The sequence below is a fragment of the Cydia amplana genome, chromosome 16, assembly GCF_948474715.1.
Source record: "Cydia amplana chromosome 16, ilCydAmpl1.1, whole genome shotgun sequence".
Taxonomy (NCBI): Eukaryota; Metazoa; Arthropoda; class Insecta; order Lepidoptera; family Tortricidae; genus Cydia; species Cydia amplana.
Window position 1 is genome coordinate 5848918 of NC_086084.1, and position 13434 is coordinate 5862351.

Consider the following 13434-nt stretch of genomic DNA (forward strand, 5'->3'; position numbering starts at 1 on the left):
GAGCTGATGCTGAACCCTGGCTGTACTTAGTGGAACTCAGGTTTGGTGCAACATAGGCCAACGCTATTTTGGCCATCCGTCACATCTTGATGAGCACTTGGGAGAGCAGTACCCAAGATAGAGCTGATGCTGAACCCTGGCTGTACCTAGTGGAACTCAGGTTTGGTGCAACATAGGCACACTTTGTTTTGGTTAACCGACTTGTCGTCGTGTGCCCATGTTGCAGAGTTCCACTAGGTGGGTCGATGAACTTTTTTCTAACTGCCTTTAAAAAGAAGACGTTTTCAGTTTGACCCGTATGTATGTATGTACGTATGTATGTGTGTATGTTTGTTCGTGATTATCTCGCGTTTGGCTGAACCGATTTTGATGCGGTTTTCAGAAAAGTGTTTGTTACATTCTGGAGAAGGTTTTAGTGTACAGTACATGGATGGTTTGAAAAACCAATTGGACCCGGTAGGTGGCCATGCTATCGGTATACCTACCAACAAATTTATGTTGCTGAAACCGATTTAGATACAATAGTGGGAGTAGGAGTCGGACTCGGACTGGGACTGGGAATGGGAGTGGGAGTGGGAGCAATATACATACAAATCGTTTAGCACCAAAACGTCATATTATGTTGTGTCGCGATTATCATCGAGTTAGGCCAACATTACCAACATTAGTAGGTAGTTACTAGCCCAAAACTAAATGGAGAGCCTAACAAACTAGTATTTTAGCCCAAAACCTAAAATAAATGAAGTGCCTACCTATCACTAAAAAGTAAAAAATAAAATAAAATAAATAAAAAATAATTAAAAAATTAAAAATAAACAAAAATAAAACCAAAATAAAATAACTTAATATAATATCTTTTAAAAAAAAAGGGAACCGCCTTCAAAAAACCAACCCACTGAAAAGTACAAAATAATTTTTATATGGCACCCCTATACGTGTCCAGTCCCTATCCCGTCGTAAAGCAAATTTTTGCCAAAAAGTAATTAATACCTAATAATAAGAAAATTAATAATCATCCGGGCAATTACTTAGTTTTTGAAGGCGGTGCCAAACCAACAAAAACAGTCTTTACTACCAATCAGAAAAAAAATACGAGTACGTAGTACCTACAAGAACTAAATTAATGAGTAAACTAAGTATATGTCTTTATAATGCAAATGCAGCGTTCTTCGTTGTCTAAAAAATCGGTTCTCAAAAATGTTGGTTTGGCACCGACTTCAAAAACTAAGTAATTGCCCGGATGATTATTAATTTTCTTATTATTAGGTATTAATTACTTTTTGGCAAAAATTTGCTTTACGACGGGATAGGGACTGGACACGTATAGGGGTGCCATATAAAAATTATTTTGTACTTTTCAGTGGGTTGGTTTTTTGAAGGCGGTTCCCTTTTTTTTTAAAAGATATTATATTAAGTTATTACTGTTTACATTAGTAACAAAAGATTATTTTTTTTTTAATCGCACATAGTTCATATTTAAACGGACGAAAATACGTTTACGTTTAGCGTCGGCACTAAATGTATACTCTATTCTTAGTTCCATTGATAAAATTAGAACATCTCACCGCAGTTTGGACTGTCAATGTCACTTCTACTTTGATATTCTAGACATTTCAATCTTGTTTTAATTATAATGTAAACTGAGTTCAGTTTCACAATTACACAATTGATAAAATTTTCGCATCTTCATTCACCCATCACTGGGAAATTTTCAATTCTTCTTTTCAATTATCATTTTTCCAAAAGGCCTATTTCGGTCATCCTTATCTCGCGATCACGATAAGATGCAGCGTGACAGCGTTCGTCTTCAGTGACTAGTACAAACACAAACAGCAACACTCCTAACTGTAAATCGACCTTATTAGAAAAGGCATAAGGTCCACCGATGTACAGTGAACAGTGTGGGCGATGGTACTATTGAGTTATCACTTCAGCCGATCACTGATTCGTCTTATCTTGTCGATAATCCCAGGCCCTCCACCAACCATCATTAAAGACACGCCGAGTCGCCGTTATCGGAGGGAAACTTTATTTAAATAAAACTTCTATTCTAAAAAAAAATCTGTCTTCTTCTAAACAGCTATCGAATGGAAAATTATACGGTAGCTGCCATTGTGAATGAAGTCATTGATAAATGTTAACTAACTGCCTATTAGGAACTTTACGATGTATTGAATTTGGAGGCCTATGGTAGTTTGGTAGCAGTGGTGTATTGAAATACTAAATATGGTAGTGTGGTTCGGTGTAAAAGGGGCCTCAGGGCTATTTGTACTGGCTCTTTATTTCGAATGAAGCTACCCAAAATAAGTGCCACTCGCCCTAAAGACCTCTTTTACATTCCAAAGAAGTTCTATTTTTTTGCTGTTATGAGGCAATACTGTCTGTTTGCTTAACTGCATGAAAGAAAAAAAACACAGATAGATTATAGCTAGTTCTCAGTGTTGTCGCTAATAAGCGATCTTGCATGTATACCTACCATTTCTCATACCTTACCCAACCATGTTTAGATCAACTATGTAATACCTGTGTCATACATAAAGATAGGTATGTCTAGAGTCCGACCAAGCAAAGTTTTCACACCTAGCGCTACGTCAAGTATGACGCTGACATACTATTGTGTATTGCGTCACAGCGAACTTGCAAGCGGATACCAACTTAGCAGAAACGTGAACTATTTAACTTACTCCGTCATACAGTTATAAAAATCTAATTCAAGCAAAACTGGTTATTAATGTTACCTAATCCAACTATTATTTCACCAGCTAATTTATTTTGGTTAAAGCTGAATAATTTATCAACACCTACAATTCAATAAGATGTTGGTTTCGTCACGCGATGCCGCCATTCAAGTTTTGTGAGTTTAAATATACGACTTTCTTTATTGTTAAGCTAAGGAGTTCAAAAAACTCATTAGCTATGCAATAAGCTATAACTTAAAGCTTTACAATAACGAGGAATAATAACATTGATTTTGTCACGATGCATAAATTTTAGGGTGATGCATTAAATTTCATTTCATTATGCGATCTAGAAACTAAGCTATTAGGGCCATGCACCATTCACAAGCCGGGGTTAACCGCGGTTAATCCTGGAGTTACCATGATTACCAATACAATTTGATACTGAGTTAACGGTTTAACCGGTTAACCCCGGGTTAGTGGGATGGTGCAAGTGGCGCTAATACCCTTATTATAATGCCACCTCGGCCTGGGTATTTTGCTTTATTGGATACGGCTGGATGTTGCGAGGGATGACATGCGTGCCAATGGTCTTACTAAAGAGAATGCCGAAGACTGTGCGAAGTGGGGGTGAAAAAGTAGGAAAGCAGACCCTGAGAAAAGAGAAGGATGCAACCGGGATAACGCTAACATGAGAGGGAGAGAGAATCCAAGCGTTTCCGTAATCATTGTTTTGAGTCTTTTGTAGGAGGAACACTGAATTAATTTAAAAAGTAAATAAGGTCAAAGTGGTGAAGACCATCTATAAGGAAGACTGTGTACAATAGTAAAGACTGTGTCGTAAAGTATGTGAAAGCAAAGAGCGGATTCATCCTGTGGGTCGCGAAGTTGGAATCTCGACACAATGCGAATTTTAATTCGTTTGTGGTGAGCGCTCCACTCCAACTGAACATCTAGCGACCTTCACCAAGGAGGAGTTTTGGCCGAAGGGTGTCAAGTTTCGGCGGTTTCGCGGCCGGCTCCCTGACACTGCGGGGTTGCGTATTGCATCGCAAACATAATGTGATTTTTAGTGTTTAAATAGTTTATATTTTTATAATATGTATGCTAGTGTTAAGGTATTTTATGTATGGGCCACTAGTTGTCTGAAATAAAGATTTCATTCATTAATTCATTCATTTCATTCATTCATTCATTAACTCTTGCGTTTGTACACATACTGATGGTCGGTAGAGCAGAAGGAGTGAAGATCTTCCTTTCTGTGTCTGAGCGACGTAGGTACGTACCAGGGATGTTGCGAACATCCGCATCCGCATCCGCAACCGCGGAACTTCCGCATTATTTTCAACATCCGCATCCGCATCCGCATAAAATCGATGCGGAGCTTATGCGGATGCGGATGTCGAACAAGTCAGTACAGGAACGTCTTAGCGGCGGCGTAAGTGCTAGGTAATTTCGTAATTACCTATAACGAAATCGTCTAGATCCAGAAAAGTCGGCCAAGTTACTGTTTATTAAATATAACGCACCTATATTCTTGTTCAAATACTAAACGTTTCGTTTTTTTTAAATAAAAAAATACTAAAAATGTAATATTAGACGTTTTCTAAGTACCTAATCTTGACATCCGCATCCGCATCCGCATCCGCGGATGTGAGCCTTTAAAAATCCGCATCCGCATCCGCGGATGTCAAAAAATCGGCATCCGCAACATCCCTGGTACGTACAAAGAAATACAAGAGATTTTGACCTATTACGGCCTTCCTTGCAATAAAAGTCCTTAGCGGTAGGTACGTGTCTTCTACACTTTGACTTTCCCTATTAATTAACAGAGTGACCCAAAAATACGTTGACAACGTTTATTCTAATTATTTCATTAAGTACTTACGTAACTAGTATGTACAAAATAAGTTAAAAATTAAAACTACACTCTTTTTATGCAACAAAAATTAATTGTCTTCATAATATATTCTCCTTTCGCTTTGATACACAAACGCAAAGTTTGTTAAGATTTTCAACGAAATGCCGCAGCTCCAAGTATAGGTACACAACTTTGGGAAAATTTTCTTTGTAATTAGAAAAATCTTTGTTCAACGTATTTTTGGGCAACCCTGCATTTAAGTTACTCTCATTACAATCATTCAAATCATTCGAAAATTCGCGGGACAATTTTGGATGAGACTAGCACAGGACCGGGACAAGTGGCGTACACGAAGAGTGGCCTATGCTCAGCTCGACTGAAGGCTAAAATGATGATCATGTGATGATGACTCCCATTACAGTCATTACAAATCTTACAACTAAATAATGCAATTTATTAACTGGTTTAAAGAACACAAACGTAAACAAAACGAGATCACACGTGCCAAAGCTGTGAACTTAACGTATCGTAAATTTAGTTCACGCAGATCATAATTATTTTCTTTTTTTAGACGCACAATTTATCTTGGTGTCACATCCGCTGAGAAATGATTACCCGCGTGTTATTGTTACACGAGTTTTTGAGATAATAGAATAGTAGGAGTTATGTGTTATGTGGCAATCCGCAATACGCCTAAGTTATAATTATGGTAGTAAAAACGAAACAATGTCTGTACTGGTGTCCTGATTTCGAATTTATTACGTCACTGATCGATAATAAACTATTTTGTCACAAATTATGATGTCGATCTTTACAAAACTTTGTAGGTAAAATCAGGTAGTTTATAGTAACATGAGTAAATATTTATTAACAGGGGTTCCAAACCTTTTTTTGCATCGAGTCCTGTGTCAATGTCAATAGCAAAAAAAAAAATCATCGCGCCAACCTTTTAATTTCTGGTGGTACAAGACCAAAATAACGAATCAGTTGTCTAAATGATACAGTGGCTCAAAACACTGTACCTATGATAAATAAAACACAAAAGGCTTAGACATTGTGTTGCTATTGTGCTTAATTCTCTGAAAGACTGGGCGCAGTGTTAAACCCCATCATTAAACACTACCAGGTCTTCCATAAAATTTTAAACTTCTTTACTTTAACATTGTATAATTATGAGCAATCAAATTTCACCTTACTAAACCTTTTTATAGCCCAATCTATCTATAGTATGGACTTTTCCGAGATCGCTGGTATATGATCACTGAAACTGATTACGTTTACCTATTATTACTTAAAAGTTATTTACTAAAATAGCGATCAGTTTACCGTCATATCAAAGTAGAACCTCGTTAGTTTAAGATGCTTGTTAAGTGAAATTTAATTAGTTACTCGTATTGCTAATTCTTTATAGGTTTAAGACTGCATCGACCGTTCAGTGGCACCCTCATTGGGGGAATTGTGTTTTCTAATAAACCAATAAATGTATGTACAAATCAGCACATAAATTACTATTGTGTCCTATTGATTCCCCAACTTTTGGTCTTTGTCACATAGTTTTAATTTGGTAGTTTTTTGCTTTATTAACTAACTATTAACTAAATTTATCTGAGCAACAATTCAACCCTTTAGGAACCTATATCACTTACTGTTGTTTATATTCTTAAGTTATCTTCTGTATTGGGTAACCTACTTAGATATACCTTCATAATAGTATAATTATATGTACAGTTGTCCGAAAATTACGAAACTTTAAGAATACTAAATAAGTGTAAATAATGGAATGCGGTATTTGATTAACATATTTATGTAACACGAGATTGTAAGTATCTGCAGACGAATAAAATTTATTATCCTCAACTCAGACGGGACAGCGACATCCGAAACCTGTGAAGGTTATCTGGCCAATTCCACTATTATGCCTCTGTTTTATGACTATGACATTGATGTCCATACCTAGCATTAGATATTATAGAATTTGTAAAATTGAAGACAGCCTTTCTTAATTCAAGCTCTATCTATCATAAACGTAATCCTCAAATCGGAGCTAAAATACTTAAAGAGATCATACATACTGGTCCAAATGCGTTCCAAGATATTTATTATAACTGAAATGTCTGTCATAAACCAATAATACACCAAGTTCCGTTTTGTTTATACCGAATTCACATAGACCGGGTGCGAGGCACGTCAACACAAACGCAGCGGCGCGGGGACGTCCACGCTTCGCGGACGGCGCTCCGACACTGCCGAGCCCTGTGATGTATCGACCCCCTCTGACATAACAATGCGAGAGGACCCCGCAGTCTCGCTGCAAGACCACTACTGCACTGCAGCTTTATTTTTGGCAAAGCACCCGATAGTGGAAGCCGGGCCGAGTTTGAAACGAATTCGTGCCAAGAGCGCGAATGGATCAGTCAGCGACCCCGTTCCGAAGATTGCGGCTTAGAATAATTTGTACTAAAATTGTGCGTGTCATTAGTCATTATGATTTCCATGTTCCTTTATTAGGGGGTCTCGCGAGGCAACAAGGGGGCGCAGAAAAACTAGTAAATAAAAACCAGTAAATTTTCGTTGTTTTTTTTGATACATTATTTTTAACAAGGACTAGAGTAAAGAAGGTTGGGGATCCCTGCATTAGACGAAATTTTGCGTTTTACAATTTTGATTTTTTTTGTAAACGATATAAGGTTTAGTGTTGTATATAAATCTGGTTAGCGCATGCGTAAGTCGAGCACAGGCGCAGAATCTTGCAGGCGGAGATTCATGGTCACTCGTTCAAGGTTGCGTGGTGCATTCATTAAAGTTTACAATAGTCAGATAAGGGCTGATTTAGACGGCGCGCGAACTCGCATGCGATTTTAGTTACATTGCGGACTGTTGGTTGCGTTACGTCTAATTCAACCGACCGATCAAAACATTCAAAACCCACAATGTAATGCGCATCGCGCTCGCATCGTCTAAATGAGCCTTAAGTCTAGTAGCTTATTGTTAACTAATCTTGGACAAATATTCTTAACTATTAACTAATGTTTGCAGTGTCTTACGAGTAGCTAGTGGTTTAACTAGTATTTCCTAATTAATTAGCTTACTGGTATTTTTTTCTTGAACTTTTTCTGTTGAAACAATCAGAGGTAAATGAGAGTCTGAAAATCATTTTCCTTTAAGCATTGTTCTATGCCCAATTGTTTAGGTACAAATTTTCAAAGATAATAATTTATTACTGGGTCATTCTCTCATTTCGTGCAAATCGGTGATATTCTCTCGATTTGTAATTTTTCTTTTAAATGGTAAACTTTTGGGTTTCGTCAATTTGTGGATTCATTTATTAACACTTTTCTGCTAAAGGCACCTTTGTAACGTTATTACTTTTCATTTAATAAGGCTACTAGTAATGAACTACGCGCTGGTAATGAAATCGGCCGAGATGGTAATTTTATCAGTGTCCACTTAATGAAACAAACTTATGAAATCGAACATAAAAAAAATGTATTTCAAGAAAATTAACACCAATTAAAATCAACAATATTAAAAACATGTGTCTTAAGCACTGCGGAGATGATCAAACCGACTTGACATACACTTGGGGTTGACAATCTCAACTTATAATGTTTAAGCTAGATGGTACATTTACCATTTACTTATCATCATTTAAGTCGGGATTGTCAACCCCAAGTGTTTGTTAAGTCGGTTTGATCATCTGCACACCACATCACATAAGACATAATTTTCAAATTTTCTAAATTAGCATAGACAAAATATATTTAAATCATTCGCGTTTTGTATGTAATTTTTAGGGTTCCGTAGCCAAATGGCAAAAAACGGAACCCTTATAGATTCGTCATGTCTGTCTGTCTGTCTGTCTGTCTGTCTGTCTGTCCGTCTGTCCGTCTGTCCGTCTGTCTGTCCGTCCGTATGTCACAGCCACTTTTCTCCGAAACTATAAGAACTATACTGTTGAAACTTGGTAAGTAGATGTATTCTGTGAACCGCATTAAGATTTTCACACAAAAATAGAAAAAAAAAACAATAAATTTTTGGGGTTCCCCATACTTCGAACTGAAACTCAAAAATTTTTTTTTCATCAAACCCATACGTGTGGGGTATCTATGGATAGGTCTTCAAAAATGATATTGAGGTTTCTAATATCATTTTTTTCTAAACTGAATAGTTTGCGCGAGAGACACTTCCAAAGTGGTAAAATGTGTCCCCCCCCCCTGTAACTTCTAAAATAAGAGAATGATAAAACTAAAAAAAATATATGATGTACATTACCATGTAAACTTCCACCGAAAATTGGTTTGAACGAGATCTAGTAAGTAGTTTTTTTTATACGTCTTAAATCGCCTAAATACGGAACCCTTCATGGGCGAGTCCGACTCGCACTTGGCCGCTTTTTTTTAATCGTTTTAACCCTATAGTGTGGGGTGTCGTTGGATAGGTCTTTTAAAATAAATAGGGGTCTGCAAACAACATTTTTTTATAAAGTGAATCATTTCGGAAATAATAATTTAGAAAGAACAAAAAACGGTTAATCCTTCTAACTTTTGAAAATTCCATCCAAAAAATATGAAAAAAATCATAAAAATAGTGCTTAATAAACTCATTCAAACAAAATTAAAACAAACTTGATAAATTAAGCCGTTTATGAGTTATCGCTAAAAGTCTTCCCTTCTTATTTTATTTAAAAGCCTGGCAACCCTTATTTGTGACCGGATTTTCGCAAGAAACCCTATGCAACTATATTCGCAATAAAATTACCATCATTTTGATGTATAATTCAAGTGTCAGACAGATGAGTGCAATTATCGATAAAAACTTACCTGTTTAAACACGGCAACCACATAATAGTGACCGGAAAAAGATAGGCAACCTAGTTGATTTATATTGTACAAGTTGTATACTTTTCATTGGAACTTATTTCGTTTGTCAGACAGATCGGTGAAATTTGAAGAAATATTTTTTTTTTCAAAAAATAATTAAAAATAGTCTTGACCATATTTCTTTAGGCAACCCTATTTATTTATGTTCAGGAACATATTTTCTTTCATAATAAGTAAGTTTCATCCGTCAGACATATCGGTGAAGGTCGACCATATATGCCGGATCTTAGACTACAAAGGCTCCCCGGTTGGGCTCCCCTATTATCATATACAGTTTTAAATGTTTATAACAACGTAATATTTATAATAACTAAGCCTCTTTCCATTAAATGCACTGCCTCGAATATATTAGGGTCAAACAGATTACTGTGTTATCGTCTTTCCTGTAGACATACACAAGAGTTAAGGGCTATAAAGGTTAATTTTCTTATTTAACCTGTCGAATCCCACGAACACGATATGACGTCACCATAAGCGTTCTGGCTCATATATGAGCCGTGGGAGATGACAGATTAACCCTTATCCACGTGAAAAGGTCCTCCTTTTATTTAGAGAACTATGATAAAATCATGACTTACATGCCCACAAGCTGTTAACTATTGCCCATAGGAGAGAAAACTAGTGTGTTCGCGCGAACTGTACATTTTTCTCTCCTGTGGGCAATAGTTAACAGCTTGTGGGCATGTAAGTAATGATTTTATCATAGTTCTCTAAATAAAAGGAGGACCTTTTCACGTGGATATAAGGGTTAAATAAGAAAATTAACCTTTAAAGCCCTTAACTCTTGTGTATGTCTACAGGAAAGACGATAACACAGTAATCTGTTTGACCCATTATCATTACCTTCTTAAGTCATTATCCTTCTTATATTATTACCTTCCCCAGTAAAATTGGAAGGAAAAGAAGTGAATGAAACCGATGTGAATGAAGTTTTGGAAGTTTTTGTCGCCTACATCAGTTGGCATCAGACCTTAATTTTGCAGAATAAACCATCTGAAAGGCAACACTAAAACACTTCATTACGTATAATTATAATAATGTACAGTTGCTACTTACTGTATAAATCACGCGATGGCGATGAAGACTAACGAGAACCACACTCCTTCCCGACAGGAGAGATCGTATATATTTTTGCTAACAGCGGCATACGGGCGTCCGCTACGAGATCACGTGGCCAACTGACTGACGAACAATGTGTTGCATCGGCTGTAGGCGCTATATACCCTCGCTATATAGCAAAATATAGCTAATCCATTTCTCGCGTCGGTAATGAAGAAATTACTTGAACCATACACTTATAAGGCTGTATAGTTTTTATTATTTATTTCTAGCTTCTAATATTATACGATTTAAAACATAACTAAATAAGTCATTTATTGAACAAACAACGAGTTTTCTATTTGTAGTATCTTAAGGTTAAAATGTAGGTCAAAGTTATATCTTCACGCGTTACATGTAGAGATGAATGAAAAAATTGGGTGTTAATTGTACATATAAAGAATATACATACCTTTTTAGAATTGTTCATTGGAGAGACATATACTTTAGGCCCTATGTTACAACCTTGCATTAACAGATATTCGAAAACGCCACCACATTTTTGGTAAATTTCCGAAAACACCGATTTGCACGAAATGCGAGAACGACCCTGCAAACATGATAGACGACATTATTAAATTGTACAACGGGACTTAATCGCGTATCTAAGTTTTTAAGATTTACCTCCGACGTTTCGAGGACGGCGTTGTCCCCGTGGTCTCGGAGAAGACTGGCTTAAGTTGACATCAGCATCTTCTAACCGCGCGAGTTTTTCGAACTACCCGCACTTGGTCTTGTTTAAATCAGTGTTATGGTAGACGACATTAATTACTTATACAAAATATAAATAAAAAACCGGCCAAGTGCGAGTCGGATTCGCGCACGGAGGGTTCCGCACCATCAATGCTGTAATGCTGTAAAATTTGTTTTCAATAAATATCAATATCAATATCAATATCAATATCAACAAAAAATAGAGCAAAAAAATCGTGTTTGTTGTATGGGCCCCCCTTAAATATTTATTTTATTTTTAGTATTTGTTGTTATAGCGGCAACAAAGATACATCATTTGTGAAAATTTCAACTGTCTAGCTATCGCGGTTCATGAGATACAGCCTGGTGACAGTCGGACGGACGGACGGACGGACGGACAGCGAAGTCTTAGTAATAGGGTCCCGTTTTTTACCCTTTGAGTACGGAACCCTAAAAACAAGAATTCAACAAGGATACAAAAAACATCATATAATACGCGCAAGTACGAATGATAACAAAATGACATAATTTAGATATAAAAATGCAAGTTCGAATTGGCCTCCAGGGGTCGCGAAACTTTTGAGAAGAGCCAAACGTAGTAGAAACTATCAGTTCTAGGAATATCAAAGAGCCTATTTAGCGCAAATCATCCTTAAGTTACAATGACAAAGTGTGGAAATGTCATCATTAATGTCAAATTTCTATGACAATATGACATTTATACTGACACTTAACTTGGTTCTCTGCAAGTTGGTGCAAGTTAGCTTAGACCGGCCTGATTCGAATTTTAACAAACGTAAAACAATTGATTAGATCCATATCGTATCAAGACAACTCTGTTTTTATCGGGCGGCTTGAAGAACCGCAATAATACCTGTAAAGAGCCGCGGTTTGCATTAGATTAGGTAACAATAATAATGATGCATTAGATTAGGTAACAATAATAATGATGTAGAACAATAGGCTCTCTAATTTGGTTACGTAATAAATAAAGGGCTGAACGTCGACAGGAAGACAGCTGTATTAGGTGTTGTTTGCGAGTCATTGCAGAGACGAGATAAAATAAAGACTGGTATTAATGAGCATTTTAGCCGGTAGAGAGTATTTCCTACGAAGCTGTGATCCAGGAGATTTGGAAGTTTTGCTGTGCATTAACCTTTTCCACGCCGTGTCAAACACAAAAGCTGTCACTCAGACGCCACATCATTGAAGTGTCAAAACTGAAATGGAACTTTATGTATATGCACGTAGGTCTATGTTGCTCTGTGGCCTGTGACCGATTAATCGGTCTTTGGCGTTGAACCTACGGTGCGGATATATCGGTCATTAGCGTCCAAAAGGTTAAATAAATCGTCAGTGTGATGATAAGGCTCTATGTCAAAGTTGCTCTATGATGGACGCAAGTTTGAATGATTGTCAGTCTTTATTATATATATTCTGGTAGAGGTAGGTGTCGTAGATGTAGAATACATAAGCATGTAAGTACCTACCTAATATCAAATGCGTACGTGCGTACGTGAGCTGCGTGGATCGTAATTATTAATTAAACAACACCAAATTGAAGGTTGCTTTTACCTCCTACGCTTTCACATGTCTATCTTTATTGAGTTGTTACAAATAATTGTATCAAGGAATCCCTACTAATTTTTATTATATAAACTCAGCTGTCTGTCTGGCTGTCTGTGTGTTACCACTTCAGACTTAAACCGCTGAACCGATTTAGATGAAATTTGGTACTGAGATAAGTACATAGTTTAAGGCTCGAGGAAGGATATAGGATAGTTTTGATCAAAAGCTGGTTCACTCATTAGAATATCGAGCACAAGGACCTTACCTAGACACATTACGTACAGTCACCTGCAATAATCTTCTGCTATAGTCTTCGAAGGCCGCAAAAATATGTGACACGCTCTTACGGCTCTTATGGCGCTACAAATAAAGATCGCGTCAGATATTTTTGCGGCCTTCGTTGTGTAACATATTATTATCATTGCAGGTGACTGTACTTACCTACAGTTGTTCTGTAAATAAATACTGCTTTTCAAACCACGGTATAGTTTGTCTCTTTCTAACAGAGCCCGAACGGCGAACGGCTTATCCTTTGTCTATGTTAAGTAAAACCGCACGTGCTTCTACCTGTTTAACCCTTTGACCGCCGTTGGCATGTATACAAGACAACGATAGAACGATACACTGGCGCCGCTGTCTTGTATACAAGACAAAA

At 36.9% G+C, this 13434-nt stretch overlaps 1 protein-coding gene across 1 annotated transcript in view; it reads right to left on the reverse strand.

The window, feature by feature from the left end:
* The window catches only part of LOC134655341 (carbohydrate sulfotransferase 11), an 80327-nt gene extending 73357 nt beyond the window's left edge, over positions 1-6970 (reverse strand). Inside the window, exon 1 of the mRNA XM_063510792.1 lies at positions 6612-6970. The gene's annotated coding sequence lies outside the window, so the exon portion shown is untranslated. The remainder of the gene's footprint in view (positions 1-6611) is intronic.
* Positions 6971-13434: the final 6464 nt, after the last annotated feature.